This window comes from Dasypus novemcinctus, chromosome 4, assembly GCF_030445035.2.
Source record: "Dasypus novemcinctus isolate mDasNov1 chromosome 4, mDasNov1.1.hap2, whole genome shotgun sequence".
In the NCBI taxonomy this organism is placed as follows: Eukaryota; Metazoa; Chordata; class Mammalia; order Cingulata; family Dasypodidae; genus Dasypus; species Dasypus novemcinctus.
In genome coordinates this window covers 103,376,523-103,399,588 of record NC_080676.1, presented here as the reverse complement: position 1 = coordinate 103,399,588, position 23,066 = coordinate 103,376,523, and the positions used below count along the sequence as shown (strand labels likewise).

Genomic DNA, 23,066 nt, shown 5'->3' with positions numbered 1-23,066 from the left:
GGCTTTACCTCTCTGGGCCTCAACTGTACCATATCTATAAAATGGGGATGTAGATATTAATTTCTACCTCATAGGATTGTTATGAGCAGTGGACTTCAAAATTGTACTCACCAGAGAACTTAGAAACTCTATATACCTCTCAAACATTTTAAAGTTGAAATCTAAAACTTTTCATTAGAAGTCTCAAAGTTTGTTGTTAATTGGAGGTTTAAAGAGTAAATATTACATAACATGAAGTAAGATGATAATTGAAATAGTTGACATGATTTGATAAAATAGGTTTTACCTACCTTGTTGACTAATACACACAGAGCTGGAAAAAAATCATGAAAGAAAATATTCATGTGTTTCAGTTATGTATTTTTAAAAATTTAGTATTCCCAGAAAATATAAAAATATAATTTTTGTATCCTAACCCCTGTTTGTTAACAATCTAGAACATCTCATCACTGACTGAGCTTCACCTTTAAACAACAATAAGTATAAAATTGAAAGGACAAAAATAAATAAATAAGAAAGTGAATAAATTAAAAAAAAAAAAAAAATAGAAAGGACAGGACCAGTGCTGGTTTAAGATGCCTTCATTAAAGCACATATCTCTGAAACTTGTAATATTTCTAATCATAATATGGTTTGGATTCCAGAAAGTTTGTATACCCTGAAACAGTGAACCATATTAACATTTGTGTCTTGTGAAAAGTTTGTGTTTTGCTAGTAAAGAGGAAGAAGGGTTAAATGAATGCAGGTGCATTCATAGGCAGTTGAAAAAAAAGTACAAATGGAAGTTAAAGTCTGAAAACTAATTTCCTTAAGGAAATATGGTTGCATGTGCACATCTTGCAGTCTCTGCATACCCAATTCATGCACCACAGTTTGAAGACCACTGGTTATTAGGATTAAATGAGTTAAACGTGTTAAGCTCTTTAACAATGCCTAGGATATAGTAAGGACTGAGCAAATGTAAGTTATTGTTAGTATTATTGTTTTTAGCTTTCCCTTTAAAAAGAGTTGTGAAACTGAGTTTTTACTTTGTCCTCAGGACTTAGCTGTCTGCATTCTACATCCTTTAGAATTAGGTGACTAGAAGTCAGAAAAATCTTTTACTTCAGTATTAGAATTCATGATTTCATTCTTCTTATGGGAAAAATACTCCAGTTATAACTGCTGAGATTTTCTTGTCAAATTTTCTTCACTTTGGCTTTCTAAAATGTGTTATTCTCCTAAATATACGTAACTTTCCTAACGTATGGATACTACCCAATACTAAAGGTCCCATAAATTGGGAATTTATAGGGCTTTATAAATACTTTGAAAGATTAGAGATCACTGAATAACTGAAGAAATAAAGAATAGAAAAAAGACATTGAAGTGTGGTGCTTCAAAACAAAACAAAACAAAACCTAGCTTATCTTAAACATACTCAACACCCTATCCAGTCCTTAAAATCTCAAAATCCAGGCAGGGACCCCTTACCAAGAAATCAGAATTGCATAGCTTATGTCATTAGAGCTTAGTTCTTGACCAGTAGTTGATGTCTTCCTCTTCTTTTATAACTAATTTTTAAATTACTAAAATAAAACATGTTATTATAGGGAAAAAAAATCATAATCCAAAAGAAGAAAATAAAAGTCAGCAATTCCCTACTGTTTAAGGATAAACATATCTTCTCCCTCTTTTTCCAGTGAAAAAAGTACATTTAATTTTTCACTTAAAACTTTTTACTTTAAGATAGTCACAAATTCACGTACAGTTGTAAGTAACAATAGAGAGCTGTCTGAATATCCTTCACCCAGTTTCCCCCAATGGAAACATCTTTAAAAACTATAGTACAATATCACAGCCAGGATATCGACATTGAAACAATCAAGACACAGAACATTTCCATCATCACCAAGATACCCTTTTATAGCCACTCTCACTTCTCTCCTGCCCCCACACCTTCTTTAACTCCTGGCAACCATATGTTCTTCATGTCTATAATTTTTTCATTTCAAGAATGCTATATAGGGAAGCGGACTTGGCCCAGCGGTTAGGGCATCCATCTACCACATGGGAGGTCCACGGTTCAAACCCCGGGCCTCCTTGACCCATGTGGAGCTGACCCATGCACAGTGCTGATGCGCGCGGGGAGTGCCGTGCCACGCAGGGGTGTCCCCTGCATAGGGGAGCCCCACGCGCATGGAGTGTGCCCTGTAAGGAGAGTCGCCCAGCACCAAAAAAAGTGCAGCCTACCTAGGAATGGCCCCACCCACACGGAGAAATGACACAACAAGATGATGCAGCAAAAAGAAACACAGATTCCTGTGCCACTGACAACAACAGATGCGGATAAAGAAGACGCAGCAAATAGACACAGAGAACAGACAACTGGGGCAGAGGGGTGGGGAGAGAAATAAATAAATAAATTTTTTTAAAAAAGAATGCTATATAAATGGAATCATACAGTATATAACCTTTTATGATTGACTTTTTACATTTCACATAATTCTCTTAAGATTCATCTAGAGTGTTGTTTATCAATAGTACATTCTTTTTTATTGCTAATTAGTATTCCATGGTATACATTTACCACAGTTTGTTTAACCATTCGCCCTTTGAAGGACACATGGATTGTTTCCACATTTGGACTATTATAAATAAATTTGCTACGAACATTTTTATAGGTTTTTGTGTAAACATAAGTTTCTTATTTCTCTGGGTTAAATACCCAGGAGCACAATAGCTATGTCAGTGGTAGTTGCAGGTTTTTGGTTTGTTTGTTTTTTAAGAAACTACCAAACAGATTCAAGAGCAGCTGGACCATTTTACCTTCCCACCAGCATTTTCTTTAACATTTTAAAATTATAGCCATTTTGATGGGTATAAAGTGATATCTCATTATGATTTTAACTTGCATTTCCAAAGTGGCTAATGATGTTGAACATCTTTTCATGTGTATATCCTTTTCATATACCATCTGTGTATCCTCTTCAATGAAATATCTAATCACAAGTTGTCATTTTTATGGCACGGGAAGTATGGGCGGCGCCATTCCTGGGCAGGCTGTACTTTCTTTCACGCTGGGCGGCTCTCCTTACGGGGCGCAGTCCTTGCACGTGGGGCTCCTTTACGCGGGGGACACTCCTGCGTGGCAGGGCACTCCTTGCGCGTATCAGCACTGCACACGGGCCAGCTCCACATGGGTCAAGGAGGCCCGGGGTTTGAACCGCGGACCTCCCATGTGATAGACTCCCTAACCGCTGGGCCAAGTCCGTTTCTGACTAGTTCTTTATAAGATCTGGATACCAGTCTTTCCCTGGTCAGATATGTAGTTTGCACATTTTGTTTCCCAGCTAATCTTTTCATTCTCTTAACAGGGTAACAGGGTCTTTTGCAAAGCAAAAGTTTTTAATTTTTATAAAGTCCAGTTTATCTATTTTTCTTTTTATGGATCATGTTTTTGGTGTCAAGTCTAGGAACTCTTTGCCTAGCTTTATTTATTTATTTTTTTCTTCTTTATGTTCTTTTTTTTTTTAAGATTTATTTATTTATTTATTCCCCACCCCCGCACCCTGTTTGTCTGTTCTCTGTGTCTATTTGCTGCGTCGTCTTCTTTGTCTGCTTCTGTTGTTGTCAGCAGCACTCTGTGTTTCCTTTTGTTGCATCATCTTGTTGTGTCAGCTCTCCATGTGTGTGGCACCGTTCTTGGGCAGGCTGCACTTTCTTTCACACTGGGCGGCTCTCCTTATGGGGCACACTCCTTGCGTGTGGGGCTCCACTATGTGGGGGACACCCCTGCGTGGCACGGCACTCCTTGCACACATCAGCACTGCAAATGGGCCAGCTCCACACGGGTCAAGGAGGCCGGGGGTTTGAACCGCGGACCTCCCATGTGGTAGACGGATGCCCTAACCACTGGGCCAAGTCCGCTTCCCTTTTTCTTTTAAATGTTACATTCAAAAAATATGAGGTCCGCTTATACCCTCCATCCCACCCACCCCACCCCTTCCACATCAACAACCTCTTCCATCATCGCGGCACATCCACTGCACATGGCGAATACATTCTGGAGCACCACTGCACCACATGAACAGCGGTCCACATTGTAGTCCACACTCTCCCCCAGTCCACCCAGTGGGCCACGGAGGGACACACAACGTCCAGCAGCTGTCCCTGCAGCACCACTCAGGACAACTCCAAATCCTGAAAATGCCCCCACAGCATATCTCTTCTTCCCTCTCCCTACCATCAGCAGCCACTGTGGCTACCCTCTCCACATCACTATTACAATTTCTTCCCTTACTAATCACAATAGTTCCCCAGCAGAACACCAGTAAGTCCACTCTAATCCATACTCCAGTCCTCCATCCTGTGGACCCTGGGATAGTTATGTCCAGTCCCCCTCTACATCAAGAGGGGTCTTAGATTCCACATGGATGATGGATGCGATTCTCCTGCTTGCAGTTGTAGGCACTCTTGTGTGGTGGTTGACCCTCTTCACCTCCCTGTCAGCTGGCCAGGGTAAATCCAACAAACCAGATAGGAGCCGCAAGTCTGCTGAGGCCCAGGACCTGGCCATCACATGGACAATTCAGAGATTCAGATCTCCTGAGTATACACCAATGCAAACACCAACCACAGGTTCAGTAAAAGTAACAGAAAAGGCATGTGTAGAAAGGACATATCTGAGTCCAACTCCATCACACTCAGGAACACAAACTTCAAAGTAGGGCCAACTGACATCGCCCTGAACTCCAGAGCCAACTGCTATGACCATAGAACCTGTGGGTCTCTGGGGCCCTCAGGAGAACCAGCGCCTGGGTTTCCATCTACCTTGGCTGTCTGTGGTACCCTGCTGAGGCATGCATAAGCATCACCCCTCTGATGACCTCCGACTCTTTTTTGGAGACTCATAACCATATAAACTCACTTGTCCTTTCCATTTCCCCCTTTTATCCAAAGTCAAAAAGCAGTTTTTAACACCTGATATTACATGTAGGCTGAGATATTCTGCCAGTCTGAATTGACCCCTTTATTCAAGGTCTTTTGCTAATTACATCATCAGCTAGTGCTTGGTAGTAATCCCCCGGTGCCAGGAGGCTTATCCCTGCGAGTCACGTCCCACACTGGGGGCAAGGCAATACATCTACATGCTGAGTTTGGCTTAGAGTTGGCCACATTTGAGCAACATGGAGGCTCTCAGGAGGTAACTTTTAGGCACCCTGCAGCTCTAAGCCTAGTTCATATTCAGGCACACATTGCCTAGCTTTAGATCCTGAAGATTTTCTCCTGTTTTAATCTAAAAGTTTTATAGTTTTACATTTTACATTTAAGCCCATGATCCACTTTGAGTTGATTTTTATATATAGTGTGAAACATAGCTAGACATTCATTGTTCTACCCTTGGATGTCCAGTTGTTCCAGCACCTTTTTTTTTTTCTTGAATTGCTTGTATACCATTGTTTGTTTGTGTAAGTACATAGTTAGCAAAAAACTCATTGATCTGAGTGTGTCCCTCTCCCAATTCCACACAGTCTTGATTATTGTAGCTATAAAATAAGTATTGAAATTAAGTAAACTAATTTCTCCAATTTTATTCTTCTTTTTCAAAATTGTTTTAGCTTTACTAGTTCCTTAGCCTTTCCAAATAAGTTTTAGGATAATCTTGTTTATATCTACAAAAAAATCTTGCTGAGATTTTGTTTTCTTTAATTTTTATTCATTTATCTTGCTGACATTTTGATATGAATTATGTTAAACCTGTATATTGATTTGGAGAAAACTCACATTTTTACCATGTTGTCATCCAATCCATGAGCATGTATATCTCAATTTATTTAGATCTTTATTTCTTTCATCAGTATTTTGTAGTTTTCAGCATATATATCTTGTGCATCTTTTTTTTAGATTTACACCTAAAAATAGGGTCACACTTCTGTTTCAAATCCACTTTTTCACTGTGTATATCATGAACATTGTCCAAATTATCAAGTATTATTTTCGATACCATTTTTAAGGGCTACATATTAATACTGTTGTATGTTGGGCGTGCAAGCATTTTCTGATTTTTTAGTCAGAAACTATGCTGCAGTGTTATGCATTCACCCATTCTTAATTCATTTATTCAATAAATATATATATTTTTGCACTGGGCAGCTCTCCTTACTGGATGCACTCCTTGCACGTGGGGCTCCCCTACATGGGGGGCACCGCTGCATGGCACGGCACTCCTTGCATGCATCAGCATTGTGCATGGGCCAGATGCACATGGGTCAAGGAGGCCCGGGGTTTGAACCGTGGACTTTCCATGTTGTAAGTGGACACCCTATCCATTGGGCCAGGTCTGCTTCCCTATTCAGTAAATATTAATTTGACTATTCCTTGTTTATTTCTTTAGTGTTAATCCTTAAAAGGGGAAATACTGGAACAAATGGTATAGATTTACTAATTTGTGTCACCACCATCAGATGGAGAGGATTCCTTATACCCTCTCCATCACTAGATGTACTTTTTCTTGCCTAATTTCATAATTTAAAAAGTATATCTTATCAGTATTTGAACTATTTGCATTTATTTGCAAGTGTTTTGGCCATAAGTATGTCTTCTTATGTGAATTACCTGCTCCTTGGCCTTTGGCATCTGTATGTTGGAAATAGAGGAAGGACTGGGCCTGAATACAACCATCCACAACTACTTTTGATGTTTGCCTAATTTTTTTTCCTCCAAAGGCCACCTCTAATATATCTTTTTTTTCAAAGATTTATTTTTATTTATTTTTTTAAGATTAATTTATTTATTCCCCACCCCTTGTGGCTTGTTCCTTTCTTTTGCTGTCTCTTCCCTGTGTCCATTCACTGCACTTTTTTTCTGTATCTGCTTGTCTTCCTTTGTTGCGTCATCTTGCTGCACCAGCTCTCCACGGCACACGAGCCATCAGCTCTCGGTAGCGCATGGGCCATCAACTCTCCACAGTGCGCGGGCCAGCTTGCCTTCACAAGGAGGCCCTAGGACGCAAACCCAGGGCCTCCCATATGATAGATGGGAGCCCAACTGTTTGAGCCACAGCCACTTCCCTAAAGATTTATTATTATTAATTTCTCTCCCCTTCCTCCCCCACCCCGTTGTTTGTTCTGTGTCAATTTGCTGTGTGTTCTTCTGTGTCCACTTGCATTCTTGTCAGGCGGCACTGGGAATCTGTATCTCTTTTTGTTGCATCATCTTGCTGTGTCAGCTCTCCATATGTGCAGCACCACTCTAGGGTGGCCTGCACTTTTTTTTGCATGGGGCAGCTCTCCTTGCAGGGTGTACCCCTTGCACGTGGAGCACCCCTACATGGGGGGCGCCCCTGCATGACATGGCACTCCTTGCGCGAGCAGCACTGCGCCTGGGCCAGCTCACCACATGGGCCAAGAGGCCCTGGGTATCAAACCCTGGAACTCCTATATGGTAGGCACATGCTACCATATAGATGCTCAGTTGAGCCACATCCACTTCCCCATCTAATATATCTTATACATCTAAGGGTCTGGCATTTATATAGAACAGGAACCAATGACAATTAGACAGTTATTCTAACTCCACTGAGAAGCTTCTTGCTTCAAGTATTATTGTCCACGTCTGTAATTCTGTTGCTGGAAAATTATTATATTGTTGAAAGTTGTGGTGATGAGAGCATGTTTCTAACATCTAGGAAATGAAGCCTAATTTCTCCAAATACTCTTGCCTCCTTTTAGGTGAAAATTCCCATAACTATGCAGGTATGACCAGTATTTTAAAGAGAAAATATATAGAAGGATAAAAGATTTGTCATCATTATGGGGTATGTGTATGTGTGTTTAAATGGTCCTACTTAAAACAACAGGAACCTATAAGATTCGTTCTGGACTTGAGTTTTCTTGATTATTCAGCAAATGTCACAAAGGCTTGGTTTTTAAATTGTAACAAAATATTCAACAAAGATGCTTACTACATTTCAAGTTGCAAGGACTGGAAAGCAGACTTGGCCCAGTGGTTAGGGCATCCGTCTACCACATGGGAGGTCCGCGGTTCAAGCCCCGGGCCTCCTTGACCCGTGTGGAGCCTGCCCATGTGCAGTGCTGATGCGCTCAAGGAGTGCCCTGCCACCCAGGGGTGTCCCCCATTCAGGGGAGCCCCACGCGCAAGGAGTGCACCCTGTAAAGAGAGCCGCCCAGTGCGAAAGAAAGTGCAGCCTGCCCAGGAATGGCACCGCACACACGGAGAGCTGACATGACAAGATGACGCAACAAAAAGAAACACAGATTACCGTGCTGCTGACAACAACAGAAGTGAACAAAGAAGACGACGCAGCAAACAGACACAGAGAACAGACAACCGGAGTGGGGGCGTGGGGGAAGGGGAGAGAAATAAGTAAATAAATAATTTTTTTAAAAAGTTGCAATGGACTTACTGTATTTTTAAAAAATAGTTTTGTGTGATAAGTAGATCTTGGGGTGAGTTCATTGTTTTTTAAAATTTTATTACCAATGGCATACCTAGCCTGGTAATGATTTTTAGTCTTTAGCTAGGTATACTAGTAGTACAATTTACATTACTCTTTGAAGATTCCTATAAAATCAGAATATAAACAAAGCCATAGGTCATTGTCTACCGTGATTCTTTTCTCTGTCATGATTTGTTATTGCCAAGCCATCTATCTCTTCTGCCCTTATTGTACCACAACTGGCTGGAAGCCCACCAAGAATCCACCAATGGTTAGTAGCTTCACGCTGATGATTGGTAAGAAAAACAAAGTGGTGCTTGTGTTTGCAATGGTATGCTGAGGGGAAAAGTACAGGGTTTTAGAGTCAAAAACCCTGTGTTTAAATCCCATTCCAACCCTTAGTCAGCTCTCTGGTCTTCGGCAAGTTACTAAGCCTCTCAGGTTATCCTTCATCTGTAAATGGTGATTATAATACTTACCTTATAGGATTGCTGGAATTAAGTAAATTAATGTATTTAAAGATATAGAATAGTACCTGGCATATAGCGAGCCCTCAGTAAATGTTAGCTATCATTTTTATCATCACTGTCATTTATTTTTATTTAAAATAACCAAACTTGCTCCAGTTACATAGTCTTTTGCAGCCAAGTGGATATCAATGTAAGCAAAGGAAGCTGACTTGTAATTTGGATTTTGTGCACATATCTTTATTCCCCACTAGAGTATAAGCAGCTACAAACTTGAAAACTAGACACAGCTAGAGTGTCTGGCAGTGCCTTCCTAAAGAACACTGAATTTTACAAAAATCGTTATCATATACAAAGGATAGAAACTTACCCAAGAAAAAAATTAGCTATAATCCCTTTTGAAAATGGCTTTTCTTAAAGTAAGAAAACACATTAATGAACATATATGACTTTTCAGATAAAAGACTTTCATTCATTGCCTCATTTTGGCATTGCAAATCATGTTCCAGTTAAGGTCATTTTGTATTCAATCATGTATGGGATATGGAATGGAATAGTTAAAGAAGCAATTTTTGCTATGGCAACTGCAGAACTCTTCTTTATATATTAACAGGGAGTCTCCACATTTCTACCAATGATCATTTTTCATTTATATCCTGGAGGAATTTTGAACTGTCACTTTGTGGGCTTTATCAGGAAGCCTAAATCCAGGATTGAATTAATCAGAGAACCAAGATTTGATTTCTGTCTTTTCCAGTTTTGAAATCTGTTTAATGTGGACAATGGATTGACTATTTGTCATCTTAATTTATACACCAGGGGCAATCAAATAAAACATTACATAGTTCTTTTAAAATCCTGAGAGGTTAGTGTGTACTCTAATGGTCAGAGACTCTTGGGAGCATACAGATGCACAATCCTCTCCAAACAATTCATATATGCATAAACTGAATAAGCTTTCAACTTTCCAAAAAAAATTTTTAATTAATTTTAATGAGAAATATGCCTGAGTAAGGAGGGAAGAAGAGGGTTGTTCTTGCAGCTGGGATAGTAGGAAAAGCCCCAGCTGGCCTCTAGGTGATATATCACAGAGGCATTTGTCCTGGTGTGTCCTTACTAACCTTGTAACATTGAGTAAGTCACTTAACCATTCTTATCATATTTCCATATTTCCACAGGGCAATAGTAAAACTGTCTCTACCTTCCTAAGATAGAGATCAAATAAGAGCATACTGTAAGCTCTAAGAAACTATACAAATGTAACTTTCTATTAATTATTCCATAAATATTTCTTCAACATCCACTTTGTGCTAGACACTGTCCTAGGAATGAGAATAAAAAGTCAAGTAAGATACAGTTTTAACATTGGGGAGCCAGTAGTTCCCCCAGGGAGAGACAGACATGTGAGCCATTAAATACAGTAAAGTATCAAAGGTGTGCAGAGGTAGAACATTCCAGGGTTAGCTATGGAACTAGTTTGCTGAATACACATGAGGGTTTTGGAGTTGAGAAACTCCGAAGGCAGATTGTTGTATAGCTCATTCATGTGCAAGTTGTGGCTACCCACAAGGGGCAGGATTAGGAGGGAAAGAAGTTTGACCTAATTGTCAGTGTCTATAAAATAGGGTCGAATGATGAGAAGTGGTCAATATGTGACACAAGTAGGGAGTGGTCAAGTGTGGCATGGGCAGATGGCACATGCCTTGAGGAGTAGGAGTTTTGATACGAGGGATGGAAATGAATGGCCTAGAAGCAACATGGTGCAACCGCGGGAATGGTGATGCTATCCCAAGCAAGGTATGTGGAGCATGAGCAGCCTCCTCTTGAGGGGTGAGAGGATGCATGTCCTGGGGAAAGAGTATGGTTTCCACTGAAGACAGGAAGTGGGAGGAGGAATCTATAAGAAAGTAAGCATGTAAGTCTTCCAATAATAGCAGTATGTATAATATTGAGCACCTGGAATATACCAGGTAGTATACTTGGCTGTTGGTATGCATTTAATCTCACAGGAACCCTATGAAGTAATTACTATTATCTGGATTTTACATGTATTATCTATGTCACACAGTGAGTTCCCATTAGGCTCTCTGAACCCACTTCTGCCTGCCTGCAAAGCTGTGCTTTTCCACTGTTCCACGTGTCTTCAAAGAGATTCAGAGAGCATCAGGGGAAGAATTTGGAGGGAAGGCAGAGGAAGAAAAAAGACTTATGTGTAAATAAAAATACAATAGGTGAGAGGACTTAATGACTAGAGAGATTCTTGCATTTTTGCTAGTGGTTGAGACTGCCAGTGCTCTGAGGACTGAACTCACTGAGTTCTGTGATGGAACCTGAGGTCTCATGAGGTTACCAATTATTTTCTCCAGGTTCAAGTGGAGGGCCATTGAAGAGATTTCTTCTAATCAGTTAGAGAGAAGACTCAGCCATATTTAATTCTTCCATTCCTAGTGGAGTGGCCTAAAGAAGTTTAACTTCCTGATTTGTCAGTAGTCAGTCTTTCAGTCTAAGGATATGGGGAGCAGAGAAGGAAGCATGGGATGATTCTGGCATCTTTCTTGCATGTTGGGTGGGAGCCGATGAGATTTTGGGGTTACCCTAGGCACTTGGTAGTACTTTCCTTTACTAAGGCATAATTAAAGCTATAGCTAAAATGGCAGCACCCCAATTCCTGTGAGGAGAGGTAGTCTGTTGACTAAATGCATTGGCAGGACCAGATTCTTCTCTTGGATTATGCTTTGATATTTGGGGCTTTAGCAGCCTGGCTCTGCAGCAGGGTAAGTGGCCTGGAGTGGAGTCAGGTTAGAAGAGGCAAACAAAAGGCAGAGGGCCAGCAACTAAAGAAAAGTTTGGACTTTCACAGCCTTGTTTTCAGTGAAATGCTTCCATCAGAATTTTTTATTGTGGTGAAAATAAATATGCATTTCAAAGTAACCCTTCTGCCTTCTGATCCCATCCATCACAGGAGGACTTGGGGTGGTGAAAAGGATAAATGAATGTCTTCTGAAAGGGGATAATAAGGAAAAAGAAGCAGAAGTAGCCATAAAAATCTTCACTTTCCCTAGGCTGCTCATAGAAGAAATAGAATCTTTGTTTTTAGTCTGATTTCTGCTTCTCCACAATGAATGAGATCTCTTTTTTCCTTTGAATCACCTCCAGAACTTTATCTGTGCCTCTTTTGTGACATTTTCCACACCGTTTTATAGTTATTATGTTCTTCCTGCTTCTTCTACTAAACCGATAAATCCTTGAGGGTAAGGATAGTGCTGGGTTCCATCCTGTGTCTCCCATAATGCTTTGCATTTAGTAGCCACTCAGTGTTTGATTACATGAATGAACTAAGATCACTATAATTCCTCTAGATTTATTAGCTCTATTTGGCTACCAAAGATGACAGCTTGTGAAAGTCAGCTTTCTCCTTTTTCTAGGATAAGGGACCAAATTATAATATTAAGCATGTAATGCAATGCTTTGAGTATGTAAGAGAGAGATTTTTCTGTTTAGGGAATGTTGCTAAGTCCTCTCATCAAAAATAGCCTTTCAATCTACCGCCAAGCTTTGTCAGCACAGAACAGATTGGCAAGGGCATTTCAAGGGAAAAAGCAATGTAATGCCACTGTGCTCATGGACACACGGTTGCCAGTGGAGAAGGAAAATGTGTGTGGTTGAGGCTTAGGATGCTAAGTGCTGTAAAAATGAAGCAGACCATCTGATTGTGGGACACTGATCTGGACTTTGTAAAATACCTTCCCCAGCTTTTGCACATTCCTGTGTGCCCTGTGATCCTAACAGGAGTCGTTAAAATGGAACTGGTGATTTGAAGTCTTACCACATAAGCAGAGTAAGAGGCCCTTTAAGAGAAGTCCACTCAAATGGTATAGAAGACAGTAGGTAGGATGGCAGCAAGAGCAATGGGAATGGTGGAGAGAAGTCCAGAAACAAGCAAAGGGAGCCATGAGTCCTGAGTAGCACAGGAGGTTGTGCAAGCCTTTACATTTTGAAGGCTTTGCATTGCTCCTTTGGGGACTGCCAAACAGGTCTTGTCATGGAACCAAACCAGTGACAGGAAAACCATTTTCATTTTCGACTCTTAATCGACTCTTAAGTGTGAACTGTAGTGACTGCATATGACTAGAAGTCTTTAGTCTTTAAGGGTTTGTTCCTCAAATCTTGGATTAGGTTTCTTCTGGGGAAGTTGAAAGAACTCATTGGGTAGGTAACAGCAACTCTTCTGAGTATCAAGCAGGAAAGACGTCATGAACAATAAAAGGTCACAATTGGTTTGAGGAGGCGGATGTTGGTTACCCAAATGCATTGTTTTAGAAGCTCTGGAATGGTCACTTCAGTGACTATTACAAACTGCCCCCTGGAAAATTCAAACAGGAAAACATTTGTGTTTGGCCTGACTGGTCTTAGAATAAGCATGTTTGTTCACATAACAAATTGTTGCATTAAGATGGAGCTGTCTATTCTATCATTTTTTAAAAAGTCTTTGCACCTAGTATGTTGGAAACCTTATAACTGAACAGATATTCTTTACCTAAAGATCAATCCCTATAAATACAAACCATGATTACAGCTTTGCCAAGGTTTCCCCTAGCTTGTTTAATCAGCTGCATCAATGCAGAGATTTCCAGCCAGCAGAAGACTCCACTTGCACCCCTCATTTCCTTGTAGGCCCAGAGGTCGCATCACAAAATTGGGCTCTTAGCCTTCCCCTAAGGAGAAGTGGCTTCTCATTTCCCTGAAATGAAGACAACTGCTATCTGCGCTTGAATTGGACAACAGGAAGGAAGAGAAGGCAGGTTACAGGAAGAGTAGCTCTCCTTAACTCCCCCCACAGGAATGGGTAGAGGTTGTGCAGAAGCTTGCTCAAGCAAAGTATCTAGATGGACTGGCTGGAGCCCCTTCACTGGATGGCTTACCCTGATTTTTGCTCAAAGCAAGTAACATAAGACCAAGATGACATAGCTGTGGTCATACAAATCCTGTTAACTGTATCAGTTGTCTTTATTTGTTTATTCAAGAGCTCTGAACATTTTTTTTTAACAAGAAATTTGAACCACATTTTTGTTTAAGATGCTCCAGAGAGATGTAGCAATGTGGAACCACATTTTTGTTTTAGATGCTCCAGAGAGATGTAGCAATGTGGTTACCATTTTATAAACCTTTAAACAAAACTGTTAGCAGTTCACAACTTTGTTTAAAGAACAATGGCTTGGAGCACAAGCCTGTGTTCTCAAGACCCAGAGGACAATGACCAATGCAGAGAAGAATCCTGCTTTGCTTGCCCAGGAATCCAAAAGTTAGGGTTGAGGGCCTCGTATAGTTTTGCAGGAGTGACAGTGAATCTGGCCCTTTTGCTTTGGTGATTTGCACCAATACCCACAGGTTGTTAGCTCTCCTTATGTAGAATAGCAGTGTAGGAAAAGTGGGGATGAAAACAATCACCTCTGTTATTTTGCATTACTCACCAAACTTAGTGGAGAACCATCACTTACAGTTCAGCTGGTTCAGTATCTGGACACTGCCATCCTTTTTTTTTTTTTTTTTTTTAAGATTTATTTATTTTTAATCCCCACCCCACCCCCCTGGTTTTTGTCTGTTTTCTGTGTCTATTTGCTGCATCTTGTTTCTTTGTCCGCTTCTGTTGTCGTCAGCGGCACTGGGAAGTGTGGGAGGCGCCATTCCTGGGCAGGCTGCACTTTCTTTCGCTCTGGGCAGCTCTCCTTACGGGGCGCACTCCTTGCGCGTGGGGCTCCCCTACGCGGGGGACACCCCTGCGTGGCATGGCACTCCTTGCGCACATCACCACTGCGCATGGGCCAGCTCCACACGGGTCAAGGAGGCCCAGGGTTTGAACCGCGGACCTCCCATGTGGTAGACCGACGCCCTAACTACTGGGCCAAGTCCGTTTCCCTGCCATCCTTAATTCATTCCTTTCATATTTTTCTACCTCTACAGTTACTTCTTTCTGAATAGCAAAGTCTTCACCTTTGCTTTCATTCTGATCTTTCTTTTATAATTGCCTTTATTGAACTTTCTCCTTATAATATGATTTATGTTTATAGGAAACTTCATTTATGAACTGTTTCTTCTAATATAATTAGCTATAGCTATTATTCTTTTGGCCTTGTCTTGGGAATAGTGTCCACAAGTATTATTTGGGTCTTCAAAGAACATACAAATATTTATTCCTATATAGATCTGTCTAACCTATTTATAAGACTCATTTAGTAGGTAATACATTCTCCTGCCATAAATTAAAATTGAAATAGCCTGTAATTGAAGTTGACCAATAATAATGTCTTGAGTAGCAACCTTCAGTTCCTCAGTACATGAAACACATGTGAATTATAGGAATTTAGACTAGCAACCTCCTTTTTGACACATTTTTGAAAACTCAGTTTACCTTCCAGGGAGGTATTTCTTTTCAAGTAATTGCATTTTATAACTTACAATTTCATAGCTTATAAGTCAGAGTGTTATTAAAGTGTTAACAAATTCTGAGGCAAAAGGGAATTCCAGGAAGGCTCAGTAATCATTGAACTGGGCGGTTTAAAAGGCTGTAAGATTAACCAGTTTTAACCTAAAACATAGCATTTCTCAGGTACCCTTTAAGCAGTACTGACAAGGTATTTCCTGGAGATTAATGACAGTCTGAGTTAATGGGCTGAGGGAAGATCATTAATCCTTACACAAAGGTAGTTTGGAAAGTGGAGATGAAAAACGCTAGGTCAAGGTGATCCAATCCCAAGAGATGTTTCAGAAAATTAGTTTCCTTTCAGAAACCTATACTTACTACTGTTCTCACTACCCCTTCTTCACATAGCATACTTCAGATTTAGTTTTTAATGTCCTAGAATGCAATCTGGTTTTTGAAAGTGGCTCATAATCTCTTCTTTCATCAAACAAAATACCTTTTCTCAATAAGCTTCCTCTTTTCACAACCCAGACACATCTTCATCTTGTAAGTTATTCATTTAATCTTGCTTTTTGCCAACAAATACATTTATTGATGTGGACAAAGAGGTATGCTTGAGAGTCTAGAAACGAAAACAGTCAGAATATACCTTTTAGGGGCCTAGATTAGACAATATATCACATGTACACTGTGCATTAGATATGCAGAAATATGAAATTAATCTGTCAGATACAGACAGCACTTAGTAAATCAGAAGAGATTGACTTACCTAAAAGATATAGAAGTTAGTTGGTACAGCCAAGGCACCAAGGCAGACAGAGGTAAAAGACTGCAGAAAATTCCCCAGGGATATACATTTGCAGATGATAATATCAGACTTTGTATAAGCTCAGTTCTCCACCTGGCCCAGCCTTGGTTGGCCCAATATTGCATGTAGGTTGATCTGGATTTACTCCAAGACCTCCCATCATGGCTAAGTTTATTAATCTAGAATTTTGCAACGTTTAGTATGACCTCTAGGGCAAGAGAGATTCCTCTTGGAGCGAGAGGAAAATGGTGGCAGAGGCTCTGGAGCCACCCAGTGGATGACTGTAACAAGAAAAACTACTTTGTCTCTTTACCCAAAGAATTGAGAGCAGGAAAATGAATTCTTTACAATATGTCTGCCTTCCATAACAAAGGACAGTGCAAGAAAGATCCAGTATTAAGCCAACAGAGCCAAATTATATCTAAAGTCATGAACTTCATAAAATTACACCAAGATGATACTTGCCTACTCCAGGTTGGCAATAATTAGCAGTTTCTTAGTGAAACACACATTTGGGCAAAGTTTGATAGCTAATTTTTGATAGAAATATTGCATGTGTTGGAACTATAGGTTAATTGGTCATACAAATGGTACCTGATAGAATAATTACTGTAGTAATGATGAATACTAGTTACCAGCTAATGTTATGAGCAGGGAAATGATAAGCCTGAGAAAAAATTTCAAATAGAACAAGAAAATTACAGTTAATCCTGAATATTGACCAATGAATTATATAAATTAAAACTTTGGAAGAAGGAAGTAATAAAGCAGTTTTGTCAAAATATGGTTATATGTGGAATATATTTCAATATTTTTAGATTCTTTTTTTTCTATATGTATACTTTTTTTTTCTCTCTCTCTCTCCTTCCCCCCCACCCTGGTTGTCTGTTCTCTGTGTCTATTTGCTGCGTCTTCTTTGTCTGCTTCTGTTGTTGTCAGCAGCACGGGAATCTGTTTCTTTCTGTTGCGTCATCTTGTTGTGTCAGCTCTCCATGTGTGTGGCGCCATTCCTGGGCAGGCTGCACTTTCTTTCATGCTGGGTGGCTCTCCTTAAGGGGCGCACTCCTTGCGTGTGGGGCTCCCCTACGTGGGGGACACCCTTGCGTGGCAGGGCACTCCTTGCGCGCATCAGCACTGCGTATGGGCCAGCTCCACACGGGTCAAGGAGGCCCAGGGTTTGAACCGCGGACCTCCCATGTGGTAGTCAGAAGCCCTAACCACTGGGCCAAGTTTGCCACCTATTTTTAGATTCTTTACATTCTTACAAGGCTGTTCAAATATGTACAAACACATATCATATTATAATAGTGTCTTTCTTTTGTATATGGGAAAATAAAAATGTTTTGAAAGGAAATCTAACCCTATAGGACTGAGGATGAACACAGGTGAGGAGGTCGGGTTATAAAATGGGCTAGGTAGCTGGTATAAGGACCTGTTGTCAGGACTCCAAAGGGTATCTGCACTACTTACTATTGGCTTCAGTTTAGTAGCTCTGGATTCAGGACCAAACCTCAGCTGGGGGACTGAAGTTGGAAAAGGATATCTGCCTTCATGTATGGGCATCATCTTCTGTAATTGTGATCCCTGGTATGGGTTTTAGGATCCAGAAGCTTTCATCCTTATCTGTGCTTATCTTCCTACTGTGAATAGAAGCCTCCTTTTGAATCATTTGGATGAGTTAGACCCCATCTGAATTTTCAAATGGTGTTTGTCTGGTTCTTCTACCAATCCCAGCCTAGTACTCTGATCCCTGCAAGTATGTTTTCATATTTGGAAATTTTAGGATTCCAAGGTTCATTCGCTGCTTTAAAAAATTTTTTTTTTAGTAAATAAAAACAGCTGAAAATGAAAAAGAAGAAATGTGATAAGATAACTTTAAGAAGCATGTTTTCTGGATAGTAGAGCAAAGGGGAGAGAGATTCAAAAACCCCATTAAAATGGCAACAGGCATTTTGCCACTAACACAAATCTAATCTAACTCTGAAAACATTAAGTCCATAGGGATTTTGTGACAGAACCAAGACATGTAAATTTGTAGCTTCCCGTTCAACTGGACTACTGTTTTAGTTCTATGAGTATAGGTTTTTAAAAAATCCTTTTTTTCATAGATCTAGCCGGACCTTTTGGGTTCTTTTTCCTGCTGGAATTTCCTTGTACAAATGAACTATCCAGATGTGGATGGGACATAATAATAGAATTACATGCTGAAGTAACTAGATTATTTAGGTCATGATTGCAGTTTTATGGTACCATCTGGGAAAATGACTAAGTGCATGTGAATATGAGGTAAACTAACATTTTTTTTCCCCTTCAGTAGGTATTACAGCCTCTTTTGGCACTTTGTTGATAGTGGAATTTCCTGGTTACTTTGCTTACTTTGAGAGTGATAGATCCACAACTGTGTCATAGTTTGAAGAGGAGCTTTCCTTCCACACATTTGGCAGGTATTTAACGCATCAGTACACTCTTTCTGAAACCTGATCTAACCACGTAACAATAGGATAGTAAAACTTGCTATTTTTTGTGTACAAATGCTGTCGTTCCAAATTAGGAAAGAACAGGAAAAAACCTGTGGAAATGCCTTACTTTAGAACAGGGATTCTTAACCTTTTTTGTTCCATGGATCCATTTGCCAGTCAAGTGAAAACCACAGACCCCTTACTAAGTCCACACTATACTATGTATTATTTAATAAATATATCACACCCATACCAACATCCCCACAAGAATAATGTTTTTTTGAATTTAAATTCAAGCTCATGGAGCCCTTGTAAGGAACCCCTGCTTTAAAAGGACTAATTTAATGCTCTACCATTAACATTTTCCCAAGGCAGGGTGTTACACAAATAATTACTGATGGACAAGAGGAGTTGTTTCCCATTCTGGAATAATTTGCACATGTTTAGGAATTTCATTGTCTGTTCAGAATTGTCTGGGGCCATAAATTATCACTTTTTTGAGTGTAGAACTTCCATTACATTATTTAAATTTCATAGAGAAGAGAGCAAGAACATTGCAAGGGCCAGAGAATCTCGGAGAAGGGAAAAGGGTAGTTCTTTAACATTGGTCAAGGGAATTTCTGGCTTGCTTTTGATAATCAGCTTACTGTTATTTTTTGAATACCAAAGCCACAAAATTTGGATTTTTAGGAGGTACTAGGGATTGAAACCAGGACCTTGTACATGGGAAGCAGGTGCTCAACTACTGAGCTACATCCATTCCCCAAAATTTGGATTTTAAATTCATACCTATCCGTGGGCATATAGTGTCCAGAACAATGGTTCTTAATTTTTTAGAGTCCCAAAGAAAACACATTATTCAAATGTCAGTTCCCTTGATTCCTAGATAACCCTTCTAGCCCAGAGGTTCTTAAGTTTGTTCAGGGAATCCATAGTTTGGGACCTGTGTGTATTGTACCTATTTCTGGGTCTTATAATTGCTGTTAACTTCCTAGAAGGACCTGGCATACCACATTTTCAAGACCGAAGTATTTAGAACCAATCTGTAACATGTTGGAAGTTTTCTGTATTAATAATAATGATAATAATAAGCTCCTGATCATTGTATACTTATTATGTACCACTAACTGTGTTAGCATTTATTGCTTCTAACAAAGGGAGATATGCGTATTATCTTCATTTTATGGTTGAGGTAACTTAAGACTTGGGGAGGTTAAATAACTTGCCAAAGATCTCATAGAACTGGAATTAGAACCTAGGAATGCCATCTAGGAAACCCCATGCTCTTAGGCATTATGCGTTATGGTAACAAAAACATCCATTTACTTGTTTAATTCTGACTGGGATATGATTTGGTGTTGATGCGTTCAGTTCAACTAACACTAACTATGTTCTAGTGGTTGGGCATTGCTCCTAGATACTACTATAATTCCTAGGTTAACATTCAGTTATAAGACCTGGGAGAATACCTTGCATATCATTTGTTTGTCAAGTAAGTGAAAAAATGAACAAATATATGCCCCTTCAAAACATGACACAGGTCTTCTTTTGTAATACCCCACCATTGGGAGTATACTCTGTGACAGTCATGATGGCAGTGGCAGTGACTGTTGTTTTTTTACAGACAGTGCCATTCAATAATATCTGACTACTATTAGGTTGGTACAAAGGTAATTGCAGTTTTGCATTGTTGCAATATGCCGTTTGATATTTGCATACCTTCTTAAGTAAATGTGGTTACGTTAAACATCATTTTAATGTGCATTTTTGCTTTATGTTTTTTTGTTAATGACATTACTTGCTGTTTATTTTATATTTATTTTAGACTATGGAAATGTTAGACAGAAAGCAAATTCGAGTGATTTTCTTATTGAGTTCAAAATGGGTTGTAAAGAAGCAGAGACAACTTGCAACATCAACCACGCATTGGACCCAGGAACTGCTAACAAAACATACATACAGTGTAGTGGTGGTTCAAGAAGTTTTGCAAAGGAGACAAGAGGCTTGAAGATGAAGAGCGTAGTAGCCAGCCATCGGAAGTCGACACTAACCAATTGAGAGCAATCATCAAAGCTGATCCTCTTAAACTACGTGAGAAGTTGGTGAAAAACTCAATGTCAACCATTCTATGGTTGTTTGGCATTTGAAGCAAATTGGAAAGGCGAAAAAACTCCATAAGTACATGCCTCATAAGCAGACTGGAAATCAAAAATATAGTTTTGAAATGTCGTCTTCTCTTATTCTATGCAACAATGAACGATTTCTCAATCAGATTGTGACGTGATGAAAAGTGGATTTTATACAACAACCAACGATGATAACCAACACAGTGGTTGTATCGGTAAGAACTTCCAAAGCACTTCCCAAAGCCAAACTTGCACCAAAAAAAGAGTCATGGTCACTGACCAGGCTGACGGCCTGCTGCCAGTCTGATCCACTACAGCTTTCTGAATCTCAGTGAAACCAATAAATCTGAGAACTATGCTCAGCAAATCGACAAGATGCACTGAAAACTGCAACTCCTGCAGCCAGCATTGGTCAACAGAAAAGGCCCAATTCTCCACAACAATGCACTTCACACAACCAGCACTTCAGAAGTTGGATGAATTGGGCTACGAAGTTTTACCTCATCCACCATATTCACCTGGCCTTTCACCAACTGACTACCACTTCTTTAAGCATCTCAATGGCTTTTTGCAGGCAAAATACTTCCACAATCAGCAGGATGCAGAAAATGCTTTCCAAGAGTTTGATGAATCCTGAAGCATGAATTTTTATGCTACAGGAATAAGGAAATTTATTTCTCATTGGCAGAAATGTATTGATTGTAACAGTTCCTATTTTGATTAATAAAGATGTGTTTGAGCCTAGTTATGATTTAAAATTCATGGTCCCAAACTGCAATTCCTTTTTGCACCAACCTAATAGAATCAGATTTTTTTTTTTTTTAAGATTTATTTTTATCTATTTAATTCCCCTCCCCTCCCCAGGTTGTCTGTTTTCTGTGTCTTTTTGCTGCGTCTTGTTTCTTTGTCCACTTCTGTTGTCGTCAGCAGCACGGGAAATGTGGGCGGTGCCATTCCTCGGCAGGCTGCTCCCTCTTTCACGCTGGGGGGTTCTCCTTCCGGTTGCACTCCTTGCGCGTGGGGCTCCCCTTCGCGGGGGACACCCCTGCGTGGCAGGGCACTCCTTGCGTGCATCAGCACTGTGCATGGGCCAGCTCCACATGGGTCAAGGAGGCCCAGGGTTTGAACCGCGGACCTCCCATGTGGTAGATGGACGCCCTATCCACTGGGCCAAAGTCCATTTCCCAGAATCAGATCTTATTCCTCTGTAACTGTATATCTTTCAGGAGCCAGCAGCATGTGGCCAGTTTCTCAGCATGATATTTGGAAGGCAACAACCTAGAGTTTTTTCAAAAGATTTTTGCCCCATGGCTTTTTCATTATTAGACAGTGCAATTTTGATGTTAGTGTTGCACAAGAATACTTAGTGAGTTGAATTTTCTGGGATTCTGCTGATTGATCATTTTTAGCTATCTCTAGAAAATCAGGCATGTTTCTCTGCCCTTAGCTAGTTCTCAGACCTTGGGAAATCTCTGGCCTCAACTCCTTATGTGATGATATCAGTCATTTTTCAAGGTTGGTTTTTGTTGTTGTTGTTGTTGTTGTTTTTTAGTGTCCTAGCATTTCTCTTTGTTTCCCAATGAAAACTTAAGCAAAAACACCAAAGCAGGATGTGCAGGTTGAAATTTGGGTTGGGAGACCCCCAGTATACAGCCATTCAGGTGGGGTACCTAACTTTTTATCTCATTTATTTTATAAAGGTATAGTTTGAATACAATAACTCTATCCCTTTTTGGTGTACAATTTTGCAAGTCTTAAAACTCTAATTGCCACCACAATCAAAGCAAAGAGCAGTTCTATCATGTTGCCTCACCCCACTTTGTAGCCATCCCCTCCTTTCAATCCCAGCTCCTGGCAACCACTGATCTGTTTTCTGTCCCTAGAATTTCACGTTTTCCAAAATGTCGTATAAATGGGCTCATTCAGTATGTAGATTTTTAAACTGAGTTCTTTCACTCCATATAATGCATTTGAGGTTCATCCATGTTGTTGTGTGTACCATTAGTATTGCTGATTAGTAATTAATTGTATAGATATACTACAGTTTACTTATCCAATTACCAGTTCTGTGACCTTGGGAAAACATTCATCAGTTGAAGGGCATTTGGATATTTTCCAGTTTGGCACAATTATGAATAAAGATGCCATAAACATTGTTACTTAACATTTCAGGGTCAGTGATAACATCAGTTAGTGTTTGAATTAGATTAGAATGCATAAAATACAAGAATCATTGAGGAAAGAGAGTTTTAGAGGATACTTTTTTCTAATTGTCAAAGTTCAAATGATAAATCATAGTCTGTTGTCAACAATTCCAAATGTCCCTAGTAAACAAGAGTATTGGC

The 23,066-nt window shown here is 39.9% G+C and overlaps 2 protein-coding genes and 1 long non-coding RNA gene across 8 annotated transcripts in view; 2 read left to right on the top strand and 1 right to left on the bottom strand.

Moving 5' to 3' along the window:
- Positions 1-23,066, top strand: part of CMSS1 (cms1 ribosomal small subunit homolog) — a 417,987-nt gene that overhangs the window by 301,933 nt on the left and 92,988 nt on the right. The window lies entirely within an intron of this gene.
- The window catches only part of FILIP1L (filamin A interacting protein 1 like), a 319,853-nt gene that overhangs the window by 294,945 nt on the left and 1,842 nt on the right, over positions 1-23,066 (bottom strand). The window lies entirely within an intron of this gene.
- On the top strand, positions 18,462-21,465 carry LOC131278272 (uncharacterized). Its single transcript, XR_009185587.2, has 2 exons — positions 18,462-18,580; positions 20,421-21,465. It is a non-coding gene; the product is annotated as an uncharacterized lncRNA (long non-coding RNA).